Source organism: Acomys russatus, chromosome 26 (genome assembly GCF_903995435.1).
Source record: "Acomys russatus chromosome 26, mAcoRus1.1, whole genome shotgun sequence".
Taxonomy (NCBI): domain Eukaryota; kingdom Metazoa; phylum Chordata; class Mammalia; order Rodentia; family Muridae; genus Acomys; species Acomys russatus.
The window spans coordinates 11,150,461-11,169,396 of record NC_067162.1 but is presented as its reverse complement, the minus strand read 5'-3'; the positions used below and the strand labels follow the sequence as shown (position 1 = coordinate 11,169,396).

Sequence of the window (18,936 nt, the reverse complement as noted above, 5' to 3'; positions counted from 1 at the left end):
GCAGCAAGTGCCTAACTTGCTGAGTCCTCTCTTTGGCCTGCAACTGTTCTTTTTGTTTTTTGTTGTTGTTGTTTTTGGTTTTTTTTTGTTGGCCTGGACTTACTTTCTAAACCAGGCTGGCCTCGAACTCAGTGATCCGCCTGCCTCTGCCTCATCAAGTGCTAGGATTAAAGGTGTGTGCGCCGGCTTTGCAACTGTATTTTACTTTTTATTTTTATGTTTTGGTTTTTTGAGATAGGGTTTCTCTATGTAACAGCCCTGGCTATCCTGGACTCACTTTGTGAACCAGGCTGGCCTCGAATTCACAGAGATCTGCCTGCCTCTGCCTCTCAAGTGCTGGGATTAAAGGCATGTGCCACTACTGCCCGGCATGCAAACAGTATTTTAAAGTTAAAATTTTATGCCATTTAGTAGATTCACAGTGCTGCACAGTCATTGCCACCATCTAATTCTAGAACAATTCCATCACTCCAAGAAGAAGCCCCACATCTGTAGACAGTTAGTTTCATTTCTCCACTTGCTATACAGCCTTGATCTCCCAGGGATCCACCGGCCACTAACTTGTAAGTGACAGAATTAAAGGTGTATGCCAGTATGCCTGGCAACTTTCTCCTTTTTGTTAGTTGTAAACAATTCTATAGTAGCATTTGTGTCCACATGTCCAAGTGGATATAAATTTCCATTCTTTAGCTATCTGGGAGGGAGGGGCACTGCTGCCTCCCAGAGATGTGCAACTGCATTTAACTGGTCCCGCGTTTCTTCCCCATCCGTGTTCTTGGCCCCCGGAAGAGTCATGACTTGCTTAGGCAGGTCCCTAGGGCCACTCGTGGTTGGGTCCCTGATGACCCGTCCTTGTTGCACCCTTGTCTCCACCACCCCGACTCATGCCGTATGTGCCAGCACTATGTCTGCAAGCCACCACCTCAGAGGGCTGAACTCTGGATTCTACTCACATTTCTCTCTGCCTGGCCTTTCTCTTTTCGTTTATGTTTGGTGTTTGAGAATCTCTGTCTCTTGTACTCTAAGCCAGCTGTCACCCCCCACCTCACTTCTCATCCTCAGATCTGGTCCCTCTATCTCCATGGTATACCCACCCAGCTTCCGGCTGCAGGGCCCTTTGTCTAAGTCAGTTTTTTTTTTTTTTCCTCCTGGTTCCATATCTGCTCTTACCTGGCATCTAGCAGCAGGTAGCAGGTACTTAAAGGGACACATGAATCTGTAAGGTGGTACACAGGGTTTTCCGAGTGTGCGTGCCACTGAGCTAGTGTGACTCACATCCGTGCCGTGCAGACGTGCACATGAATATAGGGTTGCAGGATACACCCTGGCCCTCTGGGTGTCAGTGCCTCTGTGGCCCCATGGAGCAATTAAAGGCGATGAATAAGACAGGACCTTGGGAACCCCAGAGTGATGCTGAGTTCCAAATTGGTGACCTGCTATTCTAGACTCCACACTCTCTATTCCCTTCTCCCCATAAGGGAGGAGCTGAGCAGCCTGAGGACAGGTGGGTCTGGGAAGTGGCCCTGGGCCGGCAGAGAGCGGTCAAGCACCTACCTGGCCTTGCTAACTGGGGGAGAGCTGACGCTCTGCTATGTGAGTACTGTGCTGAGCATCCTATAGCCCATGGTGGGCTGAAGCCATCCCATGGGACTGGGGACACTGTCCTGTCCTGTACCAGCTCCCTTTAGAGGCAGCTGGTCACAAGTAAATCACTTAGCTTAGTCTCTGCCAGATGGCCTGAGGTGGGTGGGTGCTGAGGTGCGCACAATGCCACCTCATTGAAGGTCCAGGGAGGAACAAGTGTGCCCAGGGGCTAATGGAGAGGGGGACAGAAATCAAGGACAGGGGCCAGAAGGGTATGTTTAGTCCTGCACTCTTTTACCCATAGGTTTTCTCTGGCCTTGCCTAACTGGGATTCCAGCTCAGGTCAGCTAGTCTCACACACACACACACACACACACACACACACACACACACACACACACACACACACACACACACAACACACGCACACACACGCACACACAGACATGCACACACACACACTTCTTTTTCTCAAGCCCAGCAGGTTCGGGGAGCTGACAGCAGCAGCAAGGCTTGCTGAGAGTCCCTCCTCCTCCCGCCCCCTCCCCCCCTGCTCTGTTCTCCCTGGGCCTCTTCCCCACGTGGCTCATTACAACTCCAGTTGTTCAGGTCTTGACCTCAAGAGCCGTCCCTATTGACCCCTGACCAGCGATACTAATCTGTGTCAACAGGCCCCAGGGGTTAAAGAAACACAACCCGTTGCTGCTGCAGCCTTAGCAGGTGCCTGGAGGGGGTAAGGCTGCTCTGGGAGCTGCCGGACACCAGGGACAGGCTAAGCACACACACACCCCCCCCGCCAGCCCCCACCTTGGGTGTCTGCTCTCTCAGCTCCTTCTGAGCTCTCGGGCTTTCTCCTCCTTTCTCTCCAGGACAATCCCCTCCCCAACCCTCACCTCTGGCAGGCCACCATTTCCTTTCTGGCTCTTCACTCTCCACTCTACAGACAGGATTTGAGACAAAGTGCCTGCTGGTAGCATCCAGGTTGATACCAAGTTGAGTGGCTTGCTGTCCTCGCCCTGACGACTGGCACATGCTCTCATTCGCTTGCCCCCCTCCCACCTACTTAGATTTTGGCTGGGAGCTTCTACCAAAGTCCTGGTATGGGATTATTGAAACACAGATCCCTGCTGCCCCACCCCCGCCCTTACCCTCAGACCCTGCTGGGCCAGCCTAGGCTGCTACTGCTTGGGGCTAAGCTGATAGTCTTGTTTCTGAGCACACACTCACCAGAGGGAGACAACTAGGGCCGTCCCCTGCACCTCTCCTGCAAGGACATCACACATACCCTCACGGGAAGTGGCGAGCCACTGTGGAGAGCGGGAGAGTCACCCTGCTTCATCCTGGCTTTAGCTTCTAATCCTTAAGATGGCCCTTCCCTCCACAGCTCTGGAGCTTGGACTGCTGGAGAAGAGCACAAATGCCAACAGTTGGGTGGCCAGGGCAGGAATCGAGCCGGGTGATGGATGAGCCTGTGTTGGGTCTTTCCGGTTCTCTCAAGGAACTCAGGTGGGGGGCCAGGCTGGCTCTAGGGCACCTTAGCATCTCTGCTCCTTTCCTAAGAGCAGTGTTTCTTTTCGATCTTGCTTTCTGTGCCTATTCTCCATTCCCCCACTCCCACCGCACTTTCCTCTTCCCTCTTCCTGGCTCCCTGGCAGGCTAGAAAGCAATAGACAAACTCTGCAAAATTTTTTAAAATTTCCCAAACTTTTCCAGATGCCAAGAAGGGCCCAGAGAAACTCTGGGATTACAGAGCAGAGGATGAAGGGAAACTGTCCCACAGCCTGCCCTTCCTCCTGCAGGGGAGCCGGATGATGCCACCACCATAGGCAGTCTACCCTGATGGTCAGACAGCTACCAGCCCAGAGAAACAGGGAGCTGAGAAACAGGGGAGCCTGGCCCCAAGGGTGCCCTCAGTTGGGCCTGATGTGTGTATATGTGGGAACCAGAAGAGGCAGTGTGGGCACAGTGCAGGGGTCGATCTCTCTCTCTACTCCCCCAAAGGGGTGCTGCCCCCACCTCTGCTGTTCTGTCCATCCACTCCCTGGACACCTCCTAAAACAAAGGCCTCTTTGTGGTCCTGGCCCACTGGCCAGCTGCCAACTGCATTCTTTGCATGTTTCCTGAGCAAGGATCCTGGCTCAGTGGTCGGCTCCTCCCCCACCCTGCCTGAGCATCTCCCCCCCCCCAACCCCAACCTCAATTGACTCTTAGTGGTTTCTCCTAGTCCCCTCTCTCCTCCAGCAGTTGCCATCTTCCCTATGGGTGGATCCAGCTGCCCTGAGAAGAGCAACCCCCAGGAAGGAGCCAATCAAAGGGTTCCGCAGGTCAGGCTTCTCGGTAGGAACTCAGCACTCCCATCTGTACAGCTGGGGACCGCAAACAGCACCCCCACCCCGGACTGCCCAAGCGGTTTCAGGGTGTGCAGCACTGAAAGCACCTCACTCTGGCTGTCCTTTGGTTGGGCTATGGGGCTGAGGATTGGGCAAGGCCTGTGGAGCCTTGGGTGGTGTGTTTCCTTGCAACTCTAAGGCCTGTCTCCTCGGTTGCTGAGGCTGGCACCCCAGGGAGTTCTTTCCCTCAGGGATAAAGCTGCCTGCGTGAGTCCTTAGCAATCTGCCTGCCCCGTCTCTGCCCCGTTTCTGCACATGTGCGCCCCTCCTGGCATCCATCCCACTCTGTAATGGGGGGCAGCCTCCTTGGGTAGGCACTATAAGGGTGGGGGTGGAAGCAGCCTGAAAGTGGAATTTAGGCAACTCCTTGCTCACCTTGGTACATGGTCACAGATGCATACTGTCCTAATGTAGTCCCAGATCTCATGGCTCTGTGTTCCCTCCCCCCTTGTTAAAAAATGTTCATAATTTGGAAAGAAAAGGAACTTTTTTACAAGCTGGCGGGTCTAGAGAACTTTCCATCAGTTTTTTTTTTTTTTTTTTTTTTTTCTGGCCTCGTGATGGGTGGGGCCCATTTTTCCTTCCCTGCTCTCTTCTGCTCTTCTCATAATCTCCCCTTCCCAGGCCCAGCAAAGACACGCGCGCGCACATGCACATGCACACGAGCACACACACACCTACCTACCTACCTACCTTAGGGAGGCCTCTTGTAACAGCCATCATTCCGGAAAAGCTAGAGGAGGCTGAGGATGTGTCTTGTGCCCTTCTGGGCCAGATCCAGGCTCCCCTCCCCCCCCCCAAAAGCCTAGAGTCTCCAGACGGATACAGAGGCTGTGCCAAGCAAGACCCAGGCCCAAGGCCTGCTCACCCTCCCCTGAGAGCCTGCTGCTGCACTCTCCTGCTGGGCAGGGGGGGGGGGTCCCCTGGGTCCAACACTGCCAGGGAGGGAGCTGGTGCTGAGCTCACTGCCTCGGCATCTGCCCCCCCCACCTCTGGTGTGAGGGCCAGCCGTACTCCCGCCAGCGCCTCGCTCCCTAATAGCTTTTTAAGTCCAACCACATGTGTCTGAGGAGCAGCTCGGTGCCGCCCCTCCTGCCTCAGCTCTCCCCCTGGCTCCGAGAGACCACCCTCCACTTACAGCAGGGCCTGGGACTGGGAAAGGGAATCTGCCTCTGGGAGCCAACCTGTTTGCCTCCAGGCCTACGTGAAAAGAGCGGGCTGGTGACTGGTCTGAGGAGTTACTCAGGAGGGTCATGCGAGGGCAGTACTCTGTTCTGGTCCTGGGGTCCCGGGTCCCTTTCTCCCTGAGCTGCCTGGGTGTCTGGGCCAAGTTAAGACTCCTTGTTTATGCATGTGCCTCAGCGCTAGGGCCTTGTGCCAGCGCTGCTCTCCTTGAACCCAGCCCCACTGGAGTGACCCCACAGCCGCCTCTCTGACTCAGTACACGTGCGGTTCCCTGTGCGTGTGAGTGGTCTATCGGGAGGCCCGTGGGGTGCGGTTTCGCAGGAGGGGAGTAAGGGCTGGGAACAGACTAGCCAGCAGGCCTGGGGTCCTAATGAGAAAATTGCTTCCAGCCAGCGAGCCCTGCTCTGCGGCTGAAATTGCATCCAGCCCCAGCCAGCTTGAGCTAAAGGAGACCCCGCCCTTTGGCAAGAGTTTGGAGCAGCCTGTGTACAACTCATTCTGCCCGCCCCTGCCCCATGCACCTAAGTTGAGGCACCTTAGCCGACAGTCCCTTGGGCCCTTGGGGAGATGGGGCCGGGGGTGGGGGGGTGGCTGGATTCTGGACCCAACCATCCTCATCCTCAGGATGCAGAGGCAGGAGAAGAGTTGAAGGGTCAGAGAAGTGGGATGGAGGAAGCAAGGCCACCTGCCAAGTGGCATTTGGCTTATAGAGAAAGGGTATCCAAGGTGTCCATTCCCCCCCCCCACTTGCTTCCCGCCCCCCCCCCCCGCCCTCCCCACCCGACAGCCTAGGTATACATCAGCTGGTGTGGACTCTTGTCTTCTAAGCTGCCTCGTTTGGAATCTAGCCTCCCCAGGAGCTCAAAGCTGGACTCCTCTGTACCTCCAGGGCTCAGCACCCTACCCTTAGTCAGGACAACCCCAATGAGTGAAAGACTGCCTTAGCTTACTTGCCCCCCCCCCCCATCCCCCCCACCCCCGTTCTTCCCTCATTTTTGGTCCCTGGACAGAACCTAGCTACAGAATTTGCGGGGCTCAAAGCAAAAATGAAAACGCCGGGCTTCTTGTTCAAAAGTTAAAAATTTCAAGACAGTGACATAAAAAACCAAGGCCACAAAGGCAACTGAAGGCAGCTCAGTTTCCAGGAGAGTTGGTACCACACATACATTCTGGCTTGGGACACTGGCTCTTTCTGATTGGACAGGAGGTCCCTTGCTGGTGGTGATGATGAGCTGTGTGGGAGACTGAACTCTGGGGTGCAGGAGTGGAAGCCTCTTGACTTCAGGCTTTGTTCTCTGCGGATGCAACACCCCTCACCCCAAGTTTTGGTCACCCTTTTGGCAGATTTTTAGAGATGGTGGTTAGAAAGGAGAGAAAGCGAGCTTGCTTCATCTTCAGTGCTGTCAGAACAAGACTGGCCTGGTCACCCCTGGAGGGGGCAGAGATAATGGGATCAGAGCCCTGGGCCTGGGTAACCCTAAGTGAAACCTGCAGCTTGCTGGGCCCAAGAGGTGTCAGGTTGTCCTGTCCTCCTGGGTGGAGCCTCCTATAGTCACAAATTCCAAAAACCGTGTGGAGGAGGAGCAGGGAGCTAGCAGGAGTGCTTCGGGGAGAGGCAGGAGGAAGGAAACAACCCCATTGTCATCCCTAAATTACTGGCTGGGATGGCAGGGGAGGAGGCGGAAAGCCGACATTGTTTACTTAATTAAAAGTAAACAACAATTTGCCGCTGCCAGCCTCCCATTAGCTGTGTGTGGAGCCCTAGAGCAAAATGGAGACTGACTTTAGGCTTTCACTCCCAGCGAGCTGACACCCCCAGCCTTGGCTTCTCCCCGATGAAGATGAAATTCTTCCTACCTAAATCTCTTTCCCACTCAGGCCCAGGAGGGAGGGTGAACCAAAAGAAAAATAAAAATTCCAGGAGTATCCCTCGTCCTGTGGGTCACAATACATGTATTGAGACACTGTTTTGGGACATGGTGGGGACTCTAGTCTGCTCCTGTTGTCACCCCTGCTATGTGGCACCAGGCAGCCCAGGTGGTGGCAGAAGCTGCTCCTCCCTCCTCCCAGCCAGATGCTGTTCCTTGTTCCCTGAGGAAAGTGCCAGGCCTCAGGACCTGGAGGCCCAGTCTCCACTACCTGGCCGCCAGGGGCCTCTCCAGCCACCTCCCACAATTCCCTTTTAGCAGCTTATAAACATCCTTCTTCCATCTTTCTGGCTCTGCTCCCAGAAGGGGGCTCCTGGAGGGCTGAAGAGAAAGTCAAGCTCCTCCTCAGAGGCCTTGGGAGAAGGTTTCTGGAACAAACCTCTCCTCCAGGCCAGGACAGCTGCGGGCAATCTTGGACCGGAGAACTCCTCCCCCCCCCCCCCCAAATAGAGATACTGCGTGTGAAAGGTTGTGGGGAGCTTCTGCTGGCCTTGGGAGAGCATCCCTTCCAGGTCTGTCCCCACCTTTCCTGTCACGGTGATGCAGAACACAGGTTTCAGTCTGGATTTTGCTCCAGAGGGCAGGTCACCTGCTCAGAGAGCCACAAAAGCACACGAGCACACAAGCGAGCACACCCAGCGCCTTGTCCTTTGTAGAACACTCTCAAGCCTTTTGAGACCAAGTGACCAGGTGGGGATGTAGCTCAGGAAAGAGGCTGGCCAAGGACACTCGCGCCAAGACTGCAGCCCAAGGGGCAGACGTGAGAAAGGCCTTTTAGTGTGGAGCCATGGGGATTCAAGTGCTGCCCTAAGCAAGCCAGCCCTGTCCCCTGGGAAGCTTTGTAATTGTGCAGACATTTTGGACTGGGCTTGGCTTGCAGCAGGCTTAGCACCAAACGAGTAAAGGCCTGGGATCCCTACAGAGCATGGAGGGCCCCCACACTGTACCCCACCAGACAGTGTGCTTGCTTCAGCGTCCATAGTGTGAAGATTAAGAAACCTAGTGTGAAACATGTTTCGACTCTGCCACAGCCCCACTATTCTACCTTTCTTTTTTCACTCCCATTGCCTCTCCTCATCCTCTTCCAGGACACACACACACACACACACACACACACACACACACACATACACACATCCCAGGATTCACATACATCAGGCACTGGCACACAGAACAATCTGGGAAGTCAGTCCTGCACGCTCAATTGAATTAAGGGGCTGGGTTTGGCAGGACATTGTGTATCTGAGCTGCAGTTTCTTGCATGAGGCAGGAGGCAGCCACTCAGGCTCCCTGGGCAAGCTCTCCCTTCAGCTTTTTCCCTCCAGCAACCCCCTCCCCACTTCCCTTGCCAAAGACCACGCACAGGGACTCCCGCCCCTCCTCCGAGTTGCTTGCTTGCTTTCTCTCCTAATGCTCACCTGGTACTCCTTGGAGGCTGGGGCCTCCTGACAAGGCACCCCTGGACCCAAGCTGATGCACTCACTGTCAGGGATAAAAAGGCCCAGGTCAGTCTCTTCAGGTTTTCATTCTGTCTTTGCATTGGAGCTGCAAGGTGCTGCTGATTAGAAACGCAGACCAGCCAGGCAGTGGAGTCTCAGCATTCACTCGGGAGGCAGAGGCAGGCACATCCTTGTAAGTTCCATAACACCCAGGGCTACACAGAGAAACCCTGTCTAGAAAAACCAAACCATAAATAAATAAACAAACAAACAAATAAATAAGAGGTAGGAATGGTTTAGTGTTCCAGGCACCCACCAGTGTCCAGGAGCCCTAAGAATGTATGTGGAAGCTGCCTCAGGGTGTTGGGGACTGAAGCCCTTCTTCACCTTAACCCAGGGGGGTTGGGGGGCTGCCAAGGGGAGAATTCTATAGATGGCTGTCTCATCTGGCCTTCATGCACCCCCACTTCAGCCTCTGCTTTGTCAGGGTCTGAGGTGTCAAGTCTCACTCAGCCCCTAAGTCACTGGAGACTGGTCCTAGCCTAGAGCAGAGGCCCACTCTGAGAAAGCCTCATGAGAGCCAAATCCAGTCACTGGGACCACTCTGGAATGAGACGACAAGACCATCAAGCCGGCCTCCCATGAGCCAGTTCCTAGCACAGCACGTGCTGGGTCCTGCCCCTGCTGTGCTCTGAATCCACAGCTTAGGAGAAGCCTGGGTGACCTATTAAGGCATCCAGAGAGCCACTGGAGGAACCCCAGCCCGTCTTAAGCCCGGTGGGTAGGGGCTGCCTCCCTTGACTACCCTGTCCTGGGGTTGAGGACAGGCCAATGGATGAGGGAAGTAGCCAGGCCCTCCTAGACCCTTCGAAGAAGTAATCTGTACTGCCCAGGGTCAGGGGGGCTGCAGGGCAGGCCTCACCTCGGTTAACCCCTGGGCAGAACAAAGGGGCCTTTCTCTGCCTGCAGCCTGGGAGGGTGTGCCTGCTGGCTTCTTCTGCCATAGCAAGCATTACTGCACTGAGGTTTTGTTTTTGTTTTTGTTTGTTTTTCCTTCCCCATCCCAGCCCGCCCCCCCTTTTCCCTGACTTCCCTGTTTCTCTCCCAGTCTGAGGTTCCTAATCTGGCTCTCAGTCTCTCTCTCTCTTTTTTCCCCCTTGCGCATGAGGTGGGTGGTAGAAGGGTTTTTCATTTCCAAGAGTTGTCAAGCGTTGAGGCAAGTTAGCACCCCCAAGAGGTGAGGGTGTCCAGGACACAGGAGCACTCTTGGGTCAACAACTGAAAACTCTCAAATGAGGGGCAGCTTTACTGGGGTCAGGGTGAGTCAATGGATCACACCTCTGTGAGCCAAACACCTGGCAACCTCACCTTCGGCTTTTCCTCACCTCCCTGTCGGGGGGCCTCCTTCCATCCGGTCCCCCACTGCAAGCTGTTGGTAATCAGTGCGCTTGGGGAGCTCGGCCCTGATTATACCCCAGGATGCGCTTGGCAGGAGCAGTCGGCCTCGGGCAGCTTCGTACCTGGTAGATGTAGGGTCTGATGGCCATACTGTGTTCTTGGCCTTGCTGCGGGGTGCTGTGCGTGTTCAAAGGGAACCCTGTCCGTCTGCGGAACTTCTAGGCCGGCGCCCCGTGGGCTCGCCCTGCTGTGACCGGCAGAGGGCAGCTAGCGTTAACTCACTGCGCCACCTAGCTACCTTGTTGGGGAGTGCAACCGAAGCTCCTTGAGCTCCCTCCAGGGTCCTTAAGGACCTTTGGCACCTGCTAGCCCGGTGGATAGGTGGATAGGTGGATTGGTGGATTGGTGGATTGGTCATTGTGTTCCATAAATAACCTGAGTTTCCCGTATATGTATGCAGTACCTTCTACAAAATGGTCCTTAGTGAAAATCAGGTCCCCACGTATCATCTAATTTCCTGAGTAGGCCCAGGTTCCATACACCAGCAGGCCAGAGAGATCAACTTAGGAGGTCTAGTATCAAGGCTACAGTTAGGGACCAGGCTTCTGAGTCTAGTCCCTAAGCTCTTTCCAGCCTTGGTGTTGCATCCGCCTGGCCCAGGCTATGATTACAAAATTGGAGTTAGCCGGGCGTGGCAGCGCAAACCTTTAATCCCAGCACTCAGGAGGCAGAGGCAGGTGGATATCTGAGTTCAAGGCCAGCCTGGTCTATCGAGTGAGTTCTAGGACAGCCAGAGCTACACAAAGAAAGTCTGTCTTGAAAACCTAATAGTAGTAATAATAAACAAATAATAACAATAACAGACAAGCTTTTACAAAACAAAACAAATAATAACAACAACAAAAACCTGTAGAATGTCAAGATCCTAGGTCTTCAAGTCTCGTCTAAATGGCTCTGAATGGCGGCAGTCTTTGGGCCTCCCAGGTGGAAGAGGAGCAGGCCAGAGACAGTATTTTCTTGTCCTGGCCTTTTCTAGGAGCCCTGGGCTCCTTTTGCCCAGCTAGTCCTTTGATATGAGGCTCACTTGGGGTTTACAGGAGGATCAAAGGTGGGGATGGAGAGCTGGTCAGCCCTGGGGAGGAAGGTACAAGCTAGGGGGTGCTCTGTCCCCTGCATGTGTGGGGGAGGGGATTCAGAGTAATGGCCACAATTGCAAGAAGGATCTAGAAAGAGCTCTTTAGAGCCTTTCAGCAGCAGTGGAGGTGAAGCAGTGAGCAAAGCCACGAGGCCTTCTCCTCACGGAGCTGATGGTTCAGGAAGGCTTCTTCCCCGTTCTGTAGTGCTGACCCAGCTGGAGGCTGCCCAGGGGGTGGGTTGGAAGGTAGGGCCTCAGAGTCCTGCTGGGATGTCTGATTATGGGGTGCATTTGTATTTGCCTCTATTTTACCAACCAGAGTTGGTGTGCCCATAGCCAGGGCCAGTCCTATAGGGGTTGAGCCAGGTACTTCAGCCCAGCTTACCCTCTGCAGTGAGCTGAGGTAGGTGGGTTCTGCTAGGTTTTTCCCACTTGGTCCCCAGCATTCTTGGATGAGTTCTCTGTGGTGGTGGGGGGGGTGAGGGGGCAGAGCGGGGGGAACAGGGGGAGCAGGGCTAGAGAAACACAGGGTAGCAGAAGTGCTCCTGTCCCTGTTCCTTGGGCTACACTTCCTAAGTTGCAGCCTAGGGAACCTTCCCTGCACCAGGCTGAGAGGACTCACTCTCCCAACCCCCAAAGAAATCCTGGAGGTGGGTCCTGTGGTTTCCCAGCTCACCCTATGTCCACAGGCTCTCTAGGTAGATACTAAGAAGGCAAAACAGTCACCCTGTCAGCCTCCTCCTCTCTTTGCCCCCTTCCACCTGCCTCCTATGGCCACCTCTTGCTCTTTCGCATGAGCCTCCCTCCCTGAGCTGCTTGGCCTGGCCCTAGTTCCCTCCCTAGGTCTTCCCTTTCTGCCAGCCACCCCCCCCCCAGGCTCCTGCTGGTCTGACCTTGGGAGCCTCTGTCGCCCCTCTCAGCCTAGGGCTGGCATTAGGGACTGGTACCCTTCCCCTTCATGAATGATTAGACCAAGGGCAAATGTGTTTGGCTGGGGTGGGGGTGGGGGTGTAGCCCAGCCCTGGGAAGGGAAAACACTATTAATAGCCCCAGGAGCAGCTGGGGATGGGGGTGGATATCTGGCTAGCCTAGCCTAGCTTGGCCTGGCCTGGCCTGGCCTGGCCTGGGCACCTCAAAGGTCCGGAAAGGGCAATGCTGGAAATAGAGAGAAGGAGCAGGGTGGGGCTCAGCTTTACAGGCCCCGGGCTGGGGTGGGAGCACATGTTCCCATCCCCCACTGCTGGATTTTTCCTGCCCTGTGGTATATTGAAGACACTCTCCACTGTCAGTTTCTATCTGTCACCTTGAGGAAGGGACAGGGTCTCCGGCTAGGGGCCACTTGCCTGGACCCCCACCACCACCACTGTCATATGATCACTGGACTCAGGTCCTTGGAAATGTCAGATGCAGCTGCTGGCAAACGATGGCACAGCCAACATTGCCAGGCGTGGATTGTCTATAAAGATGGCAGGGCTGTAGGCAGCCCTGCTATCCCAGGGTCAGGGTGCTTTTGGTATCTTCAGCTCTCTAAACTCCAGGATAGAGCAGGGCAGTGCAGGGCAGGTGGTTGGAGCTGGGACCCCGTCTTCTGACGTCTTTTCTTATCTCTGCTCATGTGGTGAGCTGCCTCAGACCATTTACTAATGGCTGCTGTAGGGAGGACACACCTGTATCAGGGGAGCACCTGGGTCTGCCTACTAAGTGGCTGAGGCCCCATTTTGCTGCCCTTCACAGGCAGCAATGAGCCAGGCCCCCCGCTGCTCACTACTGTGGGCCCCTGGATCCAAACACTACAGTCTCGGATGTACTTAGTATGTCACGGGTAAGCTGAAGTGGCATCTGAGCAGAACCTGGCGCGGCTGCGGGGGAGGGGAAGGTAGCATTTCAGCAAGTGGAGATGAAGAGAAATGACAAGAATATCCAGGGTTCAGGGAGCTGCTACTCAGAGCCAGGCTTTGGGCCACGTTTCCCACCTGCCCCAGGAGCCCAGTAGGCAGGTGTTACCTGAACCTGCAGCCAAGGAACCAGTGCGAACTCTGCCAAGGCCACTGGACCGGGAGGTTCTGGAACATGCATGGTACTTGAGTGGCCATTGCTGCCGGCCTGACTTCTGTCTCCCTTTAACTAGACATTTTCTTTGTCTCCTTTGTGCTAGGATAGAGTCGGGATCTCCAGATTGGACGAGTACCCACGGAGTTCTCCTGCAGTCTAGACCAGTGGTTCCTTACTGGGGGGTGGTGGGTTCAGACTCCAAAGGAAGGGTAGGCAAGCCTGAACCCAGGGCCTCTCAATTCCCTGAGTCTTACCTGCTCCTTCAGCGCCTCCATGCCATCTCCTACCCACCATGTCTGATGGGAGTTTTGCTCTGGTGGAATTCCCTGCCTGTGGCACCTCTAAGATGTCCGCTGGAACTGTATAGCTGCCTAGCAAGCCCTGGGGCTGCTTGTTTACTCCTGGTCTCTGGGGTGCCGGGTCTACACATGGTCCTACCCAGGTTTCCAGGGTTGTGGCTCGGGGTCTTACGGCCCCTGTTAGGCTGGGTGCCTTTGCCTGTGTCCCTCACTGAGTGCATCGATCCATGTTCTTACCTCCTTCCTCTCCTCTGCTGGCCTCAGCCTGTCATCCCCGAGTACCCAGGTCCTCTGACAACTACTTGTCCGACTGCTCGGTGCCCATCTTCATCTCCGGGTCTCTCTAGGCCTTCTGCTAGTTAGCAAACACCTGACAGGACACACCCCGCAGCTCGTGCCAGGAGAAGACCTCCCTGGGAGGCCAGACTGTTACATGGGTAGTGGGAAATAGTGACCCCACATGAGTCTAGGAGCAGCCTTCTCCTCCCAGGAAGTTGGTAGAGGGAGTCTTGATGGCTGGAGGACTTCTGACCAGCCCTCCATTTCCACAACAGGGGTGATGGCGATCGAGAGCCATAGGATACAATGAGGCTCTTAAAGCCTCACCATGGGCTGTAGAAAGCAGGCAGACCAGTGGTCCCACCCTCGGCCCAGGGAATCCGCAGACTCATCTCCACTCCAGCATGGTACCTAGGGAGCAGGGAGAGATGGTAGCGTGGAGGATAAAAATGACACTTTGCCATGCTCGCCCTGGTTCACCAGGTCCCTGTTGTCCAACCTGTCAGGGCATCCCCCTGTCCCTCCTTGTACCTTTGCCCTCAGGTAGACCATATGTCCCTGTGGTTATGACTTAGTCTCTTCCCCTTCCTGTCACCTCTTCCCTCTGGTGTAACCCCCCTACCCCCTTGGCAGGTGACTCAAGTCAAAGCCAGAACCTTCTAGGTCTGCTGCAGAGGTGAGGAGGATAGGGGAAGGCTGATAGAGACATGGCACACACTCTTGCCATCTCCTAGCTCCGAAGCTGCGGTCCCCCGCTTCTAAGGGTCCCCCGCTTCTAAGCTGTGAGAATCTGGAGGTGACAGAAGGGAGGCCCCAGACTCCTGGCTGCTTCGCTTTGGGTTGTGTGTTTAGGGAACCCAGAGAAGGAGGAGGCCTGAGAAGCCCCCTTGTCTGCCCAGCCCCACCTCCCTCTGCCCTCTGGCTGCCCTGCACTCTGAAGGACTTCCTCAGCCCAGGTCCCCAGTGTCCTGTTTGCTGAGACAGGGAGAACCCCTTTGTGACCCTTCCCCCCAACCCCTATCCGTTGCGGGCCCCCTCCTCAGGGTGTCTCAGATTCTCGGACTTGGGTTTCAGGAGGCACAATAGTTACATTCTGCAGCTCTGATTGCCGCAGGCTGGGCCTCTAGCTCTCCTTGAGATTGGGTTTCCTGTGCCCTGGACACTCCGGAATCACAGAGGAGGGGAGGGAGAGGCAGGCAGATGAGATGCGGGCCTAGGAAAGGCAAAAATGGGACTTGGAATCACGCCCCTGCCGGCTTCTGGACCAGCAGTTTGCCATAGTTGAGGTGGTCTTTTCTGTGGCTCTGGATGCTCCGCCTTATTCCACTTTTTCTTGACACTAAGAAGGGGCTGGTTGCATCTGCAGGTGGCATGTACGGCTGTGGTGGGGGGTATAACAAGTACACACATCTGAGTGTATCCACATGCCTAGGTATGCTTTTGGAGGATAGCCGAGGCCGATCTGTACACCCCTCCTGGCCCCTAAAGAATATGTTGGGTGAAGTCCATGGAGGCAGCTGGCCAGCGAGCTACACGCAGCTGCCCCCTTGCAGAATGAGCTTGTTTCGCGTGGGAGCCATGGAGTGTTGGCTGTAGTGAGCAGGAATTCCTCCCTCACTTGCTAGGAGCCATAAATACATCCTTGTCTGTGGTTGGGGATATATATACACACACACACACATACATCAGGGGTTCGGGCAATGCTGGGCTCTGGCTATGAGAGCCTGCCCTCCAGAGCTCTGCTTAAGAGGTAGTCTTCTCTCTCTCTCTCTCTCTCTCTCTCTCTCTCTCTCTCTCTCTCTCTCTCTCTCTCTCTCACACACACACACACACACACACACACACACCTAGTCAAGGTAGGCAGGGCCCAAGCTACCTGCCCACCCAGGGCATGTCGAACATGGGTTGCATTCAAAGGGCAGAGAGGGAGACATGTTTGGAGCCTGGAGGAGTTTTGTTCCTCAACTCCAGGACTTAGGAGACCAAAGAATTGTGTCTTGGGCTGGGTCCAGGGGAGGTGGTGGTGAACCTTTTGTCCTGGTTCCTTCTCTGAAGGAAGTGGTAGAGCCCCAAGGCTCTGCAGAAAGTGAGTGCAGGGAGGAGCATTTTCCTCTTCCCAGCCTAGGCCAGACTGCTCCAAAGAAAGGAGACTGGAGCTATAGCCCTTGCTTCTGTGACAGCCAGGCTGAGGACGCTGAAGCAGGAGCAGCCCCCAGGAGACAAGGCCACAGCAAACAAGGGGACCAGGGGGACAGTGTCCAGTCTGCGCTGGGCAGGACAGGCTAAGAGATGAGGCAGCACCTGCCTTGCCTTGTATGAGCCAGTATCATCCCTGTCCCTGCTCTGTTCCACAGGCCTCCAGCTGGCCCATTGTCCCCAGTGAGAAAGCAGACACTGGAGCAGGGGGTGGGGGGTGGGGGGGTGGAGGTCTGTGTGGGCAGGGAGACCACTAATGTCTATCTATACACTGGCAGGGGCTCCCAGAGAAGAGTGGTGGTAGGCTGGGGACAAGGAGGGAGGAAAGGAAAGTGGCTAAGGAGAAGAGGCCAGAGTTGGGACTGGCCACTCTCTACCTCCAGAGAACTCAGCCCCCGCTGCTCCGCCTCAGGTTCCCTTCTGTGCTTTTGGCAGTGGGCAGTGTGCAAGGCCTGTGAACAGGAGATAAAGAGTTCAGGCAGAGTATTTTTTCTCACTAACCGTGGATTTGTGTGTTTGTTCAGCTGGTGGCTCTGATAAGCCCCATTCTGCCAGATAAAAGCCAAGCAGCTATGAGGCGGGGCCAGAGGAGGGGTTGTTGTAAGGGCCTTCCCCGTCTCTGCCCTGCTATAACCTCCCCCAGGGGTCCCAGGCAGAAGAGGGGGTCCAGGTGCCTGGACACTCTGTGGCATGATGCCCTGGGGCCCAGCTGCTGATCCCTAAGGGTGTCCAGAGCAGGCACAGACGTTGTTTTAAGGCATCTCAGAGAACCCACCACATTAGAAAACTGGTCATTGGCTCCCATCTCTGGATGGCAGGATGTCCCTTGGCTGGCCCCAGAGCCTGAGGACCCAGTGGCCTGTCTGATTCCCTGCCATCCCCTGTCTCACGTCTATCCAGCATATGTCCTGAGCTGCCGCGAGAGGGTGGGAGTGAATAGAGGGTAGGGGTGTTTAACATCCCTTACTTCCTAGGTACCCTTAGCCCTGTGGGGGGGGTGGTCTATTCTTGCTTAGCTGGTAGGTCTTTGGGCCTAGACATGGTACTAGGGGCGTCAGGTGCCTTTCAGCAAAGCTACAGTGTTGCTAGGGCACCGGGTTCATCCTCCCTGCCCTTTCATGGCACAGGCAGGAATCATAAAAGCCGAGGTCAGCGCAGACCTGCAGGACCCTGGCTGCCACTGCCCTGACTTAGGGCTGGCTCCTCTGTTTGTGAGCCTAGGTCCAGACTTCCAGTGTTTCTGCCTTTTGTCCTGGAGCTGAGCTGAGCTTGTTGGGGGCTGGTGGTGGCGGCATTGTGGCAATGCTGGCTAGGGCCGCCAGCCATAAGATGGCTGCCAAGGTCTAAAATGGCTGCCAGCAGCGCCCAGAGCCACGCCTGGTGGCGCGTGGCAGCCGGCCTCATCCTCCGCAGCCTCTCCTGCTTGCTCCTTTATATGAACTAATAGTAATAACAGCAGCACCCTTTTGGGAAGTGTCCTGGTTTAAAAGGATTTCCTGTCTGTCTCTGCTTTAGTCACTGGCGCACCTCCACCGCTTTGTCACATTGTCTACTCTTCTCTGTCCCTTGGCTGGGTGCGTGCACACCCATGCACACCCACAGGCATGCAGCTCTCCTTGGCTGCTTAGCCTTTTGCAATGGGCCAGTTATACCCCTATGGGGTGCACTCAGCCCCCTCAAACTGACCCAGGCCTGGGGGTCTTTGGGGCTGGGTTAGTCCCAGAACGGGTGGGATCCATGGCAATCTACAGAGCAGCAGAGCCTGAGCCATGTAGCCTTTGACGGACTCCGCGTGCCAGTCTTGAGGGTGTGCCCTTCCTTGGCTGCGTGTTGCAGCAGCTCCACAGTGGGGTTCCAAGAAGGCCCTAGCATAGGCCACCTGCCACCTAAGACCCCTTGGCTTCTGCTTACACTGGCCTGGACTTGAATCAGACCCAGGGATCCAGAGAGTGAGTAGAAAAATCTATACTGTGTGATAGCAGGGTACGGTGAGGTCTCAAGATACAGCCAGAGATTGTGGGAGAATGCCAAGCAAAGAGGTGACACACAGTGGCATGGAAGGATGTACCTCAAATTGGAGGATGGGTTTGTGAGCACTTTCCTCATAAGCTCCACTAGCTTCATTCATAGCAAGATTTATTTTTTATTGTTGTTGTTGTTGTTGTTATTATTATTAATTTTGGAGTTTTTAAAAAATGAGGGGGAATAAAGGATGGAGGCTGTGGTTCAGTGGCAGAGCTCTGGCCTTACATGCATGACGTCCTCAGTTCAATCCCCAGTACTGCTGAGAGAGAGAAAAATCTAAACAAGATGAAAGAAAAGGATAGCTGGGCCCCCTCAAAGTGACAGCCTTCTACCCATCGTACCTTGAGATAGGCCAGGAGCCTGGCCAGTGTTCCCAGCCACAGATGCACAGGACCCTGGCTCTTAGAGAAGGACCCACAGACCTCTCCTAGAAACCAGCAGGCTATACATGTTGCTGTGGGTGAATGGTCCAGTGGCCCACACTGGGCCAATCTGTAGAGCCCAGCGAAGCCTTGGCTGGCACCAGGGCTTAGCGTCAGATACCACCCCTGTGGTCCTTACGAACAGCCGAGTCTTCACCAAGCACCCTACAACCTATCTCGGCACCCCCCATCCTCTCACCAGCTGTCATGCCCAGGCAGGCATTCTGGAGGTCCCCATCTTGCCCCTGGCACACACAAAGCTTTGGAGGACCTTGGAGGGGAGAGGCTTAGAGAGTGGGGGGGCGGCTTTCTCAAGCTCCGCAAAATATTCACACACATACACACACACACACACACACACACACACACACACACACTCCACCCTGCCCCCAGCCCTCTGTGAGCTTCCACCGCACAATAGGCCCTTGTCTCAGGGCCTCTGAGCAGCTGTGGCAACGGGGCACGAGACAACCCAGACAGGCTGGCACAGAATGGGTGGCAGCAGGGCACACCTCCCCCCTCCGGGTTGCCAGGCATCGCTTGTAAGCATAAAGGTGAGATGGAGGGGGCATGAGCCCGCAGGAACAGCATTAATTAATGAACT

The 18,936-nt window shown here is 55.3% G+C and overlaps 1 protein-coding gene across 10 annotated transcripts in view; it reads left to right on the top strand.

The window, feature by feature from the left end:
* The window catches only part of Nfix (nuclear factor I X), a 93,864-nt gene that overhangs the window by 53,917 nt on the left and 21,011 nt on the right, over window positions 1-18,936 (top strand). The gene's annotated exons all lie outside the window — the stretch shown is intronic.